Genomic DNA, 14,954 nt, shown 5'->3' with positions numbered 1-14,954 from the left:
AAAACCCAAAAAAAGTGAAGTTGACTAAAAGATCTCAGAAAGCAACATCGTGGACATCTAAAGAAACAGCTAAGAAACACTGAACTCTATCAGTCTGGAAAGGGTTACAAAGGCATTTCAAGCGCTTTGGGAATCGAACCACGATGAGGGCCTTAATCCAGAAAATGTGGAAAACCTGAAGGCCTCACTTGGAGGTTTCTTTTCCTACTGCTGCCAGCCTTTAAAGTGGACGTCGGCGTGGACAACGGCCATATGCATGCTACGCCAGTCGGCTGGCATGCATATTGATTGGAAGATTAACTTGTAGTCGGGCAGACGGCAAGTTGCTGCAATACGGCGATTCCGTCTGCCCCCATACTTTAAAGTTATATTTAGGCTGTATGTTTGTCCTTTTTTCCGTCGTTTGATTTGTAGTTTGGGTTTTTGTTACGCCACTGGTGGAAGGCCCTTTTTCTAGCTGCTGATCACCAGTGTGTTCCTGGAGTTGGGCTATCCCCAGCGTGTGAATATTAGTTTTTGTTGTAATATATTAAAATTTTCTTTTATTCAGACGCGGAGTGCCGACGTGGAGGAGACTAGGGTGCCTTGGTGGTGGGATCCTTTGAGTGTACACACCTGCCTTTCTTAGTTTATTAGTGTAAGTGTGTGATAGTGTGCTGCACTTGTGTCTTGGTGTTTTTCTTTTCTCTTTTTTTTTTTTTAGTTTGTGTGTGGCATCCCTGCCCCTCCATTGGTAAGCCTCGGCTCTGAATACCTTTTTAAGCATATTTGTACATTGATATTTATGATTGTGCTTTTATATGCGGTTTTAAATCATTAATAAATTGTCAACTTGTTTTATCATTGAACCTCATCTCTGTACTGGGGTGGCGTTGTCTTTTAAACTGAAGAGTATGTACAGTGGGGCAAAAAAGTATTTAGTCAGCCACCGATTGTGCAAGTTCCCCATCTTAAAATGATGACAGAGGTCAGTAATTTGCACCAGAGGTACACTTCAACTGTGAGAGACAGAATGTGAAAAAAAAATCCATGAATCCACATGGTAGGATTTGTAAAGAATTTATTCGTAAATTAGGGTGGAAAATAAGTATTTGGTCAATAACAAAAATACAACTCAATACTTTGTAACATAACCTTTGTTGGCAATAACAGAGGTCAAACGTTTACTATAGGTCTTTACCAGGTTTGCACACACAGTAGCTGGTATTTTGGCCCATTCCTCCATGCAGATCTTCTCGAGAGCAGTGATGTTTTGGGGCTGTCGCCGAGCAACACGGACTTTCAACTCCGCCACACATTTTCTATGGGGTTGAGGTCTGGAGACTGGCTAGGTACCTCTGGTGCAAATTACTGACCTCTGTCATCATTTTAAGTGGGGGAACTTGCACAATCGGTGGCTGACTAAATACTTTTTTGCCCCACTGTACATACTCTTCAGTTTAAAAGACAACGCCACCCCAGTACAGAGATGAGGTTCAATGATAAAACAAGTTGACAATTTATTAATGATTTAAAACCGCATATAAAAGCACAATCATAAATATCAATGTACAAATATGCTTAAAAAGGTATTCAGAGCCGAGGCTTACCAATGGAGGGGCAGGGATGCCACGCACAAACTAAAAAAAAAAAAAGAGAAAAGAAAAACACCAAGACACAAGTGCAGCACACTATCACACACTTACACTAATAAACTAAGAAAGGCAGGTGTGTACACTCAAAGGATCCCACCACCAAGGCACCCTAGTCTCCTCCACGTCGGCACTCCGCGTCTGAATAAAAGAAAATTTTAATATATTACAACAAAAACTAATATTCACACGCTGGGGATAGCCCAACTCCAGGAACACACTGGTGATCAGCAGCTAGAAAAAGGGCCTTCCACCAGTGGCGTAACAAAAACCCAAACTACAAATCAAACGACGGAAAAAAGGACAAACATACAGCCTAAATATAACTTTAAAGTATGGGGGCAGACGGAATCGCCGTATTGCAGCAACTTGCCGTCTGCCCGACTACAAGTTAATCTTCCAATCAATATGCATGCCAGCCGACTGGCGTAGCATGCATATGGCCGTTGTCCACGCCGACGTCCACTTTAAAGGCTGGCAGCAGTAGGAAAAGAAACCTCCAAGTGAGGCCTTCAGGTTTTCCACATTTTCTGGATTAAGGCCCTCATCGTGGTTCGATTCCCAAAGCGCTTGAAATGCCTTTGTAACCCTTTCCAGACTGATAGAGTTCAGTGTTTCTTAGCTGTTTCTTTAGATGTCCACGATGTTGCTTTCTGAGATCTTTTAGTCAACTTCACTTTTTTTGGGTTTTTTTTTGCCTGTCCCATTTGGTTCTTTAGCCATCAGAATTGTTGTCTGAAGACCAACAAGGAGACCCAATGGATTTACTTTGCCAAATGGATCACCACGGCCTTGCCGTATTGGTCCATTTGATCGACCTTTGTTTTTATTAATTATTTTATTTTATTTTCAGTTGTCACAGACGGGACAGACATGACTGAGGGATAGGAAAGGGAGAAAGAAAGATGAAGGAAAAGAAAAACAGAAGCGAAGAGGGACAGTGAGAAAGGAAACTTAAAAAGAGAATGAAGAGAAAAAAAATATCCTGGATCACCTGTTGAGAGAAAGAGAAGAGTTGGTGATTCTTTGTGTCCGGGGATGGGCGTCCAGGTACACACCGGCTCACTCCTTGGCGGCTGCGTATCGGGGCCTGGAGCCCGGGGCTCGCTCGGGCCACTTCGGAGGTGGGGTGCCCCCGGCCTCTCGGCCTGGGGCTCGGTCACTCAGGCACGGCTGGCTGCCAGCGGAGCTCACGGGCGCAACCCCCCCTGGCTTCTGCTCCGCGGCTGCTGAGTGACCCCTCATCTGGGACTCTCCTCAGCTCTTTCTGGGACAGTGGTGCGGCTGCCCCTCTGTTGGTCTTCCTTGGTCTCTTATGTTCTGGGGGCCTCTGGATGTCTGGAGTCTTGATCTCCTCCATACCTGCTTCATACCCTGGTGGACGGGGCTGTGGCCCCCCCACACCCTCTAGCAGATCATTACATGAAGGAACCTTTTTAAAAAAACAAGCGCGTCCATGCTCACAGGTGTACACACGGGTGATCACACCCACAAACTACACCCTTTTTGCTCCTACCTCAAAACACACTGTGCGCTGTCGATATTACGTGCTGCACAATAATGTTTAATATTTAGTATTTACTGTCATATTCCCATATATCATTGTGATGTTGTTTATTCTATTACTCTTGTTTTCTTCTGCTTGTTTTCTTTTTTCTTTCTCAACAGTTGATCCAGGTGATCGATAGATGCATTTTTTTCTCTCTGCTCATTCTGTTGGTTTTTGTTTTTTGCCCTTCTCCCCCGTCCCTCTTCTCAGCTGTTTCTCTTTCCCTCTTTCTTTCTCCCCTTCTTTCCCCCAGTCAAGTCTGTCCCGTATTCAGCAAGTGAAAATAAAATAAACAATAAAAGGTGAATCAAATGGACGGCAAGGCTGGGATGGTCAATTTGGTAAAGTAAATCCGTTGGGCATCTTTCTTTGCCTTTAGACAATAATTCTGATGGCAAAAGAGCCAAACGGGACAGGCAAAAAAAAGAGAAAGAAAAAGAAAATTGGAAACAAAAACAAGAAAAGAAAAAAAAGAGAGGAGTGTAGAAATGTGTGTAAAAGTTGTTTCCAACTAGCGGGAGAAGGTGGTACACCAGCTCCCCTAGGGTGGACACACACACACACACACAAAATTAGTAGAATTGTTGATTAAAATAGGAAGAGGGTTTGGTGTTTTTCAACGTAGGGCAACTACAATCTCTCTGGGTTTTTAAGAAAGGGGAGTTCAGAACCAGAGAGGGGAGACGTGTTGTTTTAAGCAATGAGAAGAATGAGCAAAATGTCTCAGTGTGTCACTTGCAGGTGAAGAGCAGACCTGAATCAATTTTCCACGTGCAGCAGTCGGAAGAACATTATAGGTTAACACCATTAGAAACACTCAAGCCAGGTTTTGGCTGAATTGTTTTACAGCTTAACTTCCATGTGTTTGTCTATCATTCTAAGAGAGTACACTTAGACAACTTCTAAAAGAGGCCTTCATATTTTTTGATTTTAACAGTGCACTGAGATTTTTGTTTGGCAATTTTCTCCTTTTCAAGCAGGCCTGCAAGATCTGGATCGAAAACGCTACACAACATGTTGATCAATCGCAAGTGAGCTTCTCCAAAATTAAAATGGGCTCGGGAGAAAGCCACTTATTTGGGACAATCACAAAACAAGTCCCGGCCAAAAAGGATTCAGCGAGGTAATCCACTCTAAATTCTTTTTTTTTCCTTTTTTGAAATGACGTCATTGCTGGCAGTAGAAACTTATTGCGTCACGAGAGGTTCTACTGTCAGCAAATAAAAAATGGGGACTGACTGGACTGACAAAAGCTTTCATTGACTTGACACCAGTATGCAAGATTGCACCTCCATCTAGACCTGACCAAAGGGTGGATGTATGTATGTATGTTTCTTTTTACAGGAGCAGAAAGGTGACAGCAGCAGGTTGCATGAGCTTTTGGGCTGACTTAACCTTTTGATTGCCACTTTCTGTGTCTTTGTGAATTTACCAGCAGTGTGTTATTCATGACCTTGTATTGTTTACAGTGCAGAGGTCACTGTGAGAAAGTGTGCATACAGATGCGCTGCGCTAACATCTACATCACTTTTTCCACAGCAGAGGGTTAATCGTGGGATCTAATCACATGATTTACAGCAGGACACACCACTGGCTAATGTTTTTTCTTACAACAGGGCCTGGAGTGAAACTACTCCAGGGGAGAAGCCCTGGATTTTTTAAGAGACAATGCACAACTTCATTGTGCATGTCTAATTGTGTTAAGCTGACAGAGGGCAAAAGAGGGTTTTCTGGGGAAGCTTTCATTTTTAAATTGCAGAGACCGCGACATGAGGGATATAGAAGAAGAGATTGAGGTGCAGATGCAGACCATGACTGGGAGAGAAGGCTTCAAGAGGACCAGTGAGAAGCAGGGACCATCTGCAGGACAGCAGACAAACAACAGTGGGCTGCACCACTGGGCTTCCAGGAGATTGTCATGAGATTGAGAACAGCAAAATCTTAAATAAAATGAAAGAGTCTCGCCGTTGAGGGAGACAACTAAGGTGTACGACGTGCTCTGGCTTAAATCTACAGCCGCGTTGGAACAGAAATCGAGGGATGAAGAGAGCGTGCCAAGCTCCAAAGGTGGCAGCGCAGAGGGAGACCAGCGTTGGAATTATGACTCTGTAAATGGCACAGACACCAGGAGCCATGACCGTGACTGGGAATGACTACCTAATGCTGTTTCACTCTGCCATGCAAAGTACTTTGACACTCTGGAGAAGACCTTTCCTCTGTGTCATTGTTGTCTCCATTTGCATGTGAGAGCTTAGATTGTGGGGAAGATTAAAGATGAACAAAGGGTGGTGGGAGAACAGTGAAGTGAGGATACACAGTGTGAAACTCCTTTAAGTGAACCATAATGTTGATGTGATAAACACAATGTCAGGAAAGAAATACTGGTATTAAAGAGCTGAAGCATATAATTCTGACAAATATGCAAAAGGGGGCAAATACTTTTATAGCACAGCACGCATATAAGAAGTTGGCTGTGGGTCCTAAGGGCCTTCACGGATTCAGTTTTCTTTACGAAGTTTCTTTGTTATCTATTTTATTGCACACAGCCCTTTGCAGCTAGGTTTTGGACAGCACTATACAAGCAAAGCTTTCTTTATTATTATTTATTATTCCACCCAGTAGTTAGGGTTGGCTGGTTAAGTTTTCAGCCCCCTAGCAAATCACCAGCTCTGGCTTGTCTCTTTCCTCCATCTAAGCCTGCTTCCCCACCACTTCATAAAGAGAAACAAGGTTACTGTCAGTGTCTGCAGCATCCTAAACTTGCAGCCACTGTTGTATTAGATTACCTGGGATGTGGTCAAATACTCCAAAAAATTACCTCCTACCTTCTCTTCCTAATCACTTTTCCTTGACATCGGAGGGAAATGTTATGAGGCCAAGGAAAGGTGTAAAGGAGAATTAATAAGTCTGCTGTGCTGAAACTACAATGTCCAGAAGATGAACTACAAAAATATGGGCCTCACTTCACCACAGTGTGCTTTTTCTGTGTTGTTTCAAGCTCGCCATCAAGATGTGAACAATCTGCAAAAAGTTGACTTCATTACAAAGGTTGCTTATTAAAGAAAAAGAGAGAGACTAATGCAAGCTCGACTACTGTGAAGTTCAAATGCCCTGTGATCAACTCATATAGCTCATTATCTTGATTTAGAAAGCTCATAAAAATGCAACTCAATACCTCAACAAGAAGCAGATTACAGCTGTGTGATGTTCAGAAATTCATATCAGCAGGTCATGGCATGAAATGGAAAACAGACTGTTAATTAATATTTACACGATCTGCACCACTTTGTCAGTTGTGTTGGTCATTTTAATTAACAGTCAGATGGTATGTCGCTATGAATTATGGGTTGTAATTATCTCCTTTGATAAAGGTCTAGTGTATCCTTTGTTAAAAGAGGCGATAAGAGGAAGCACTAAAATACCTTTCCTTAGTTTCTGGAGAATTTGAACAGCTCTTATAACGGCTGCCACGCAGATGCTTCCAAGTCACTTCACTCATTTAGGACCTTCTTAGGAAAAGCTCAGTGTTCAGCTGCACCCCTCGTCTCCTCCTTATTGGACCTAGCTCTCGTATCTGCCCTGATTCACTCGTACCACTATCAAGGAGGAGGAAGAGTGCTTCTGATTGTTCATGCAGCAGCCCAGCTTCTCACCTTGGGGTCTTCTATGCTACATCATAAAGTAGTCATCAATTATGTCTTAGGCATCTATTATAATTTCAGTTGTGCTAAGCTGGATCTGGATCACTGCATTATAAGACACTGTGACAATGAGGTGCCACTAAGATTAAATAAAAAAGTACCATTCACACAATAAAACAAAGTAATTTGAGCAGCAAGGCAGGCTTTTTCAAGTGGAATATAATAAATAACTATGGATATTCAGTCAAATATCAAATAAAAAGTACAATGGTGCACTGTGATAAAAGTGATTTTTAACAGTGACTGTACTTGGATAAAAAACTGTCCTTGTCTTGACAGACCTGTAGTATCTACCACAGGGCAACAGGTCACACAGCAAGTGTCTAGAGTGGGAACTATCCTTAGTGTTTTTAAAGCTCTTGGGAGGTGTGTCACCTGTACCAGTGGTCTTTGTGCTGTGCTTGTTACCCTGTGGATAGTCTTTTGTATCTGCTGCAGAGCATCCAGTATACCACACTGTTACACAGTCCACCAGGATGCTTTCTGTGGTGGTGCTGAACTGCAGCTGTAGCGTTGGCAGACCAGTTTCATGATGATTTCTTTTTTCTTCTTAGTATAAGAACCAGATTCTGTTCTGAGCACCACGTGACCAGTTGTTGGACCTCAGCCCTATTGGCGGACCCGTCTCCCTCTGATATGATTAGTGCCACCAGTGTAGTGTCATAAAACGTAAAAACTCGTTCTGATATGGTAATGTAATTATAAAGTTCATTTCTCACTGAATTCAGTATCTACTTTTAGAGTTTCACAGTTTATAATCTGTGGGACTGATTAAAGGTCTTCTGGCTTTAATGAGTCTTGCCATCTATTGGTGTGAACTTGCATCATCCGTTATAGGGTTTGAGGCAGTGAAGAGATACTTTATAAGAAGGGGTAGAGAGTACCGACAAGTGAAATCGTGTGATACAAGCGTGTCATTTGTCAAACCACATATTTCAGAGTGGAAACAACCAAACAAATAATAAATCTGAGATTATCTGAAACTCACAAGCAAATTGAAATGAGGCTCAAGACTACGCTGTCTGCAAAATCACTGTGGGGCAGGTATTGGAGTTTGAATATCACTTTCTGTTGAAGTTTAGAGGAGATTAGCTTCAGGCAGCATAATACCAAACAACTTAGTTTTCTCCAGAGTGCCTCTGTTTACGCCAGTAACAGTGTCTCTAAGTCAGTCAAATCTGCTGTGAGTCAACATACATCCAACAATATGCTTAAAATCATGTTAACAATGTGTTCTTCATAAATATGTCAGATCTTAACACATTTTCAAGCATTTTCTTCAGATTTTTTCTACTCCATATTTTTATTCACTGTTCAAAATCCTGTATATTACACCTGGGCATTGTGCAGTCCCTTACTTAGTAATCTAAAAGAAGCTAGTTTAAATCCTTTCCCCTTCACCTTAAGCCAGCGTTCCCCAGACTGGCTGCCTTTGTTAAACCAAAGGTTTGAACTGCAGGTGGATTGGACTTCTCTCCCATGGTTAACTGACAGGGTGTGAGGTGACCATCTCAGAGATAGCAGCTCTCTATGATGACGCCACAGTAGCACGGGTGTTAGCACTGTTACCTAATATCAAGAATATTCTGGGTTTGACTCCGTCATCTGGCTGGGGCCTTTGTGCATGAAGTTTCCATGAAACCAAATGGCACATACTAATTAGTTAAAATGCAGGAATATCTTAAAGACATAAAGACCTGGATGACTTCTAATTTCCTGCTTGATCTTCAGAGTAAACTCAGGTTATTACATCTTACTTTGGTCTCAGACTCTCAGGTTCCCAGAGGCTTCAGCTTTCAGTCCCCTCTTCTGTGCTTCCAGTTTGGATTTTGGGACACAAACAACTGCTTCATTTAAGGATTAGCTTTAACATTTTACTTTTTGATAAAGACTATAGTTAGGGCTGGATCAGGTGACCCTAAGTTACCCTGCAATAGGCCTAGACGTCTCGGGGCTTCCCATGCTAAACTGAGCATTTCTTCTTCACTGTTTTCAATCTCTGTGTGTTTATACACCTCTCTGCATTCAATCATAGTTATTAATTATCTCTGGTTCCCTTCCACAGCATGTCTCCGTGAGCCTGGTTCTGCTGGAGGTTTCTTACTGTTAAAAGGGAGATTTTCTTTCCCACTGTCACCAAGTGCTTGCTCAAAGAAGGTCTTTACCTTACAAAGGACCTTGATTGTGATTCAGAACTACATACACATACAATTAAATGGAACTGTAATAATGATTTCAAGTTAATAAAACTCAGTGTTAGTGTACTAATGGACTGTAAATGCTGGATGTAACATCACCCATTAGTTAATGATGTCCTGTTGTGAGGCCCTAAGCTGAGCATTTTGGTGTTATGACATGAAGTTCTATCTGAACAACGGTGGCACATTGTATGCTATTAGGGTCGTGACTGTCAAAGCTCAGCTTAAAGCATACCCAGCTCTTTTTTTTTTTTTTGCTCTAATGGGGACTGTAATTTACAAAATGAGCTCATCTTGTATGCTTGAAATTAGCAACTGGGAGCATAAACTCATCAGGACACCGTTTACTGAGTTCACCCAAAAGGGAACTGAGGGCTCACTTTATCCTCTGCCACTGGATTTCTATTTGCAACCAATTAAAGCAAGTGGCAAACTAAACAAGTAGTTTGTTGCAGGCAGGCAGAGTTTTTGCTGTAACCTGTCTTTAATTAAACAGCACTGTCACTTGACTACATATTCTTCACTTGTTAAATCTGTGGTGTCATAACAGACTCTTATTGGCTATTTCCTGTGAACTTCATGAGCTGTGCTGCTTTCAGCTCAGTTCACTGTCCTGGTTATATCTCTGCTTCTTTATTGGCTGCTGTATGTTTGTGGGTGTGTTTGAGTCAAAGAGAAGAGCCCAGACTTTGATGATAAAGTTCCCCTGTGATCAAAGTGTCATCACAGTCTTAGTGTTGTCTACATTTATGTTGAAAATAATAGTGGCTACTCAGTTCTAAAATGTTATTTTCATTTTATAGATTGGTTCCTTTATACTAAAATGGTAAATGGCCTGTATTTGTAAAGAGCTTTTATATGGAAGAAATATAGTATCATCAGAATTCAAGTATTTTTAGACATTGAATTTATGACACTGAATTTTTATCCTCCAAATTTCCCTGCAAAAATATTCACCTGCAAAAATTCACCTGCAAAAAATTCACCTGCAAAAATTCACCTGAAAAAAATTCACCTGCAAAAAATTCACCTGCCAAAAATTCACCTGCAAAAATTCACCTGCAAAAAATTCACCTGCAAAAATTCACCTGAAAAAAATTCACCTGCCAAAAATTCACCTGCAAAAATTCACCTGCAAAAAATTCACCTGAAAAAAATTCACCTGCAAAAATTCACCTGCAAAAAATTCACCTGCAAAAATTCACCTGCAAAAATTCAACTGCAAAAGTGATGAACTTTAATGACCCAAGCCAGAGCAATCAGCACCAGATCGAGTCGAGTGGCTCTCGGCCAATTAAATTACGCTGTTTGATCACATGACACCGTTAGCCAGCAGTTTGTCTCCTAAAAGAGAGCTGTTTAGAGGTGAGTGATTAAGTTTTTCTCCTAAATAGAGATCATTACAGAACGCCTAGTCCTACTTAAAATCCCATTTATTTTTATTTTATCATCTACTCGAACTAAGGAAAACGTTTGACTAACTCAAAGACAATTTCCACGCCTCCCCTGCCTGACTGCAGAGGCAGTTTTGAATTTAGGAGCAGCAAGATGGAAGCGGCAAACCCTGGCGATTCTCCGGTAAGTATATTGTTTTTTATCTTCAAGTTTGTCTTTTGAAACGTTAATTTTATTTAAATCCGTTGCTCACGTATAAAGTACACAGACGGGGTCTTTGCTCAACTCGTCTGAGGCGTGTCTCACTAAGCGCTACATGCTAGCATCCTGCTAACCGAGCTACCCTTTACATGCTGTGCTTTAGAAAATAGGATACTCGTTAAAAAATACTCCGCAGATATTGATAGATAGACGAACACTGCAAATATAATGTTGTAAACGAAAACGGCCTTTGGTGAAGTGGTAAAATACACCATGAATAAAGCCATAGATTGAATGGCTGCCATGGTTGCAGAACGGCCTGATTTAATGACAAGAATGGGGAAGAGTGAGGCGAAGTGAACCAAAGCCACAAAACACGGTCAGACAAGGCGGCAAAAGGGCAGTGATCTGTCCGTCAGTATGAAGTTGGTGTGTGCTTTGGTGAACAAAAACTCGAGACCGGTAGCAGGAAGGTGGGAGACTCGTGTTTCACTGGAATAGTGGTGAATTAAAACATCCTTTGTTGGGGACATTTAGGTGTAAATGCATCCATAAAGGTGAGACAGAGGCAGACCAGACAGTGAAGAAAACAAGGCAAACATTAGAAATATTAAAACGGAAATATAGGATTAATATAACATACAATTGGGGAAAATGTAAGGAACACAATGTAAATGATATTGTAAAGTCATTAAAACAGCATACTCTGATTAAAAGAAACAGATAATTGGGTAGGATGATGATGATGATAATAATAATAATAATAATAATAATAATAATAATAATAATAATAATAATAATAATAATAATAATAAAATAAAAAAAAATGTACAAGATGGGTATGTATACTTGTAGCCAGAACTTAACAACTATAAAGTTGTAGCATGTCAGTACCTTACCCCATCCATTATATCCACACTTTCAGTAAAGTAAAAATTTACGTAAAAAATACATAGACAAACAGTTTCCAAGGCAACAATGCAAGTAGAAGAATTTACACAAAAAGGCAGAGTTATGGTACGCCTCAGGGATATGTGCTCCAGACAATGATTTGGTAACCATCCATCCATCCATCCATTCGCTTCCGCTTGTCCTTTTCAGGGTCGCGGGGGGCGCTGGAGCCTATCCCAGCTGTCATAGGGCGAGAGGCGGGATACACCCTGGACAGGTCGCCAGTCTGTCGCAGGGCCAACACACAGGGACAGACAACCATTCGCACTCACATTCATTCGCACATTCACACCTAGTGACAATTTGGATTATCCAATTAACCTATCCCCACAAGCTGCATGTCTTTGGACGGTGGGAGGAAGCCGGAGTACCCGGAGAGAACCCACGCAAGCACGGGGAGAACATGCAAACTCCACACAGAAAGACCCCGGCCTGATGGTGGAATTGAACTCAGGACCTTCTTGCTGTGCGGCAACAGTGCTAACCACTGTGCCACCGTGCTGCCCGTAACATAAGGGGTAAATATTTGGTAACATAAGGGGTAAATAATGCTACAGTATATTGCCAGAAGTATTCACCCTCCCAATTATAAATTGTTGAGCTCAGGTGTTCCAGTCACGTCCATGGCTGCACGTGTACAAAAGCACCTAGACATGCAGACTCTTCTACAAACATCTGTGAAAGATTGGGTCGCTCTAAGGAGCTCAGTGAATTCCAACATGGTACCATCATAGGTTGCCACTTGTGCAACTAGTCCAGTGATGGAATTTTTTCTCTACTAAATATTCCTTAACTGTAAGTGTTATTAAAACAAATTGGAAGCAACTGGGAAAAACAGCAACTCAACCACAAAGTGGTAGGCCACGTAAAATCACAGAGCTGGGTCAGCAGACATTGGAGGTCTATAGCAATTGACTCAATTGACCTCAAACTCCATTATCAGATTAGCTCAAACACAGTGCACAGAGAGCTTATTAAAATGAGTTTCCATTGCAAACAAGCTGCATCCAAGACTTATATCTCCAAGTGATTGCAAAGTGTCAGATCCAGTGGTGTAAAGAATCCAACATGATTTCATACAAGTGTAAAAAGCAAGGTCGAGTTTGGTGTGGAAGAACTTGACTGGTCTCAACTTAACCCAAGAGAACATCTCTGGGATGAGTTAGAGCAGGGACTGTGAGCCAGGACTTCTTGTTGACTGACCTCACAAATGTCAATACTTTGCTGAAGACCAAGAGTAAAGAACCAAAAATGAAGTAGAAATACAGACAATATGAGAGAAAGCTGCACTAACCAGACAACACCCAACGAGGTAGAAACCTCCAGCAGAACCAAGCTGAGGGTGGAGCAACCACTTGCTGTGACTGGTTGGGAGCAAGAGGAGGGACATAAAAGAACTTAGGAGTAAAAAAATCTCATTTGATTTAGTGTACTAGTCATTATTCATTCATCCATCCATCCATTCTATCCCAGCTGTCATAAAGCGAGAGGTGGGATGAAATATTGGACATTTATCTAGTATTTCACAGGGCTTGCTTGTGTTAACTCTGTTTAATATCCTATTTTATATCTTGGAGCTTACCCTAAAACATAATTGAAAAATCTCTTTTCCAAACCACTGCAAAATGTTGTTCTTTCACCCAGCACATACCGTACTGTGTTGGTAAAAGGTTTTATTATTAAGGCCAAGATCCAAGCAAAATCCTTCTCAATATAACACTCTCTGAACTCTTCATGTCCTCCACTTTTCTCTCACTTTCTGCACTACGAGGATGGAGGTCAGTATCAGAAAAAAAAGGATTGGTTGAACTGGAACAGATTGAGTGTTTTTGCATTGAATCTGAGCTTTTCAACTAAAAGCAAGGCCAAACTTTCATTTTTCACAACAATATACTCAAAGATTATCTTGTGAATACAAACACTAGCTCATCAAGACCACTTGAGCAGTAACAGAGGAATGGAGTTAGTTAAGAACAACGCAGCAAATACTCACAGCTGCATGATGCAAATGCCACCAACTTGACTGCATATTGAATTACTCTATGAATAAATGACAAAAGCAACGTTATTTGTTCACGTTATACTTTCAAACACTCCTACTGATACTTGTACTTAATAATATTCTGCCAAGAACATTTTTCTTCTAATTTATAGATGAAATGAAATGGTCAGTCTAGAGTTGAGTCAGCTATTTTTCCCTATAATGCAAGGTTCAAAGTAATGCTGTAATATATTACAGTGGATGGCAACCTTGGGTCTCAAAAGCATTATAGATGAGCTGACACAAGCTGAAAAATATATTGAACAGAACCAAAAGTTTCATGGCCAGTTTCCTTAGCTGGATTGGTGTGATGCTTTCTAACAGAGATAGATTCCTAGACAATGTCATTCCGAGACAAATTTGATCAGATCAGCCAGTGAGTTGGAGAATCACCTATTCTAACCTACGTAATGTTGTAGAAATATATAACAGCATATGCTTTCCTACTTGTGTGAGAATGATGTAGATTTTAAAACTCAATCTATAAGTAAGATCCCAGTTTACAGCATATGAGGCATTTAAAATAATTTTGATTTTTTTTTTTAGTCAAAACAGATCAAATCTACTCCTTTTTCCTTAACCCTGTAATTGCAAGTGTATTATATTTAATGCATGAGTTTTTGAGAATTCTTTATCTCTAATCCCATTAAGCCAACAGCCTAGGACCTTTATTAATTGACTAAAGTCTTGACTATCGATTCTCAAATCAAGTTTAAAATACAAACCAGCAAACTGAAGACTCAGGTGAAGATCTAATACAGGGTGAAGTGAACAAAGCTCACGTTTAAAGCCAATAATGCTCAGTTCAGGTCAAAGTAGTAAATTCAGTAAACCCCAAATCCAATCCAGCACATTCTTAAAACATCATAAAATTATCCGCTGTAACCAATAACAACAAGTTACAGTCACGTGTGTGACATCACTGGTCATTGTTATAGTTTTTCTCCAAAGGGATCAACAACAACTGTAAAAAACTGTCAACAACTGATTGCTCATGAGGGTTGTTGGATTGTTGGTTTTCCCTGAGTATTATAGTAGGGTCCTCTTACAAAATAACACCTTGAGGTGATTCTCATTGATTTGACACGATAAAAATAAAATTGAATTCAATTAAACTGAAAAAATACTGTAGTCCAATGTCCTCCACTGCCACCAAATATCCATCCAGTAGAGCATCCCTGGGATGTGGCTGGATGGGAAATTTGGAAGAGCCACTAACAAATCTGTAGCAACTGTGTGACGCTATCGTGTCGACATGGAAGAAAGTCTGTGGGAGTGAGGGATGTT

The 14,954-nt window shown here is 40.9% G+C and overlaps 1 long non-coding RNA gene across 1 annotated transcript; it reads left to right on the top strand.

Moving 5' to 3' along the window:
* Positions 1–10,240: 10,240 nt before the first annotated feature.
* LOC309688185 lies at positions 10,241–11,454 on the top strand. Its single transcript, XR_014270977.1, has 2 exons — positions 10,241–10,444; positions 10,545–11,454. It is a non-coding gene; the product is annotated as an uncharacterized lncRNA (long non-coding RNA).
* Positions 11,455–14,954: the final 3,500 nt, after the last annotated feature.

The sequence above is a fragment of the Aulonocara stuartgranti genome, assembly GCF_965226115.1.
Source record: "Aulonocara stuartgranti genome assembly, chromosome: 2".
NCBI lineage: Eukaryota > Metazoa > Chordata > Actinopteri > Cichliformes > Cichlidae > Aulonocara > Aulonocara stuartgranti.
The sequence above is the reverse complement of the archived record's forward strand: the minus strand, read 5'-3'. Positions and strand labels throughout refer to the sequence as shown.